This window comes from Pteropus alecto, unplaced genomic scaffold, assembly GCF_000325575.1.
Source record: "Pteropus alecto unplaced genomic scaffold, ASM32557v1 scaffold87, whole genome shotgun sequence".
Lineage (NCBI taxonomy): Eukaryota > Metazoa > Chordata > Mammalia > Chiroptera > Pteropodidae > Pteropus > Pteropus alecto.
Window position 1 is genome coordinate 23,027,811 of NW_006443225.1, and position 1,262 is coordinate 23,029,072.

Sequence of the window (1,262 nt, forward strand, 5' to 3'; positions counted from 1 at the left end):
CTGAAGGCGAGGTCGAGGGCGGCTCGCGTGACTTAGGGCATGGCGGGAAGGCGGGGCCGAGAGCCGTTTGACGGTGGCAAGACGGGGAGGGCGTGGCTGAGGAAACAGGGCGTAGCCGAGGGCGACTCGCGGGGCAGGGCCGAAGGTGGCTCGCGAGACATGGCGCGAAGGTGTGGTCGAGGGCGGCTAGGGTGACCTGGAGTGTACAGGAGAGCAAGGCCGAGGACGTGGCGGGAGCAAGATTGAGGGCGGCTAGCGGGGTGGAAGCGTGGCCGGCGGCGTGGCGTGAGGGCTGAGCCGAGGGCGGCTCGCGGGGCAGAGGGCGTGGCGCGAGGGCGGACTCGCGAGGCGGAGGCGTGTGTGAGGGAGAGGTGTGTGGTGCGGGAGGCGGGAGGCGGGAGGGAGGGGCCGAGGGCAGAGGTGGGACCGAAGGCAAGGTGCAGGCGGCTTTGGGTGGAAAGGTGAGGCCGAAGGCCTCTTGTGGGCTGGGGGCGGGGTCGTGGTAGAACGAGGCTTGAAAGTGGTAAGGAGAGCGGAGGGTGGGTTGCGTGTGGAAAGGAGGGACGGAGGGCGAGACGCGCGGCGCGGGCGTCGGGACCAAGGCTGTTCGCGGGCCGCCGTGGTGGGACCGAAGGCGGGGCGCGGGCGGATTTTGTATGGAAGGCGAGGCCGATGGCGGAGCGCACGACTCGAGGGTGGAGCCAAGCGGCTTGTGGCTTGGAAGGAGGGGCCGAGAGCAGCTCGAGGGGGGCAAGGGGGGCGAGGGCGGCTCTTGGGACGCCGTGGCAGGGCCGATGTCCGGGGGCGAGGCTGAGGGCGGTCGGGTGCGCAGGGGCGTGGCGGAGGGCGGTGCGCAGGCGGGGCCGAGGGGCGGGGCCCAGGGCAGCTCGGAGGAGGCGGTGCGAGGCGGTTAAACCAGCGTCGCGCGCTTCCCGGGCGTGCGTGGAAGTGGAGGCGTCGAAGTTCCTTTCCTACGTGATTTCTGCTTTAGAGTTTACTTGGAGTTTTTCCATAACACTAAATTAATAAATATTTACCTATACTTTATCAAAATATAAAGTCCAGAGCCAAGGGCATTTAAGAATGTAACATACCAGTTCATTCATTTATTCATTCATGCAACAAATATCTATTGAGCACGTATACATCAGGCACTGTTCTAAATGCTGGAGATAAAGCAATGAGAGGGACCACAAAGGTTCCTGCTAGCATGGAGTTATATTCCAAAAGGAATATACTCATGCAGCATATAATTTAATATG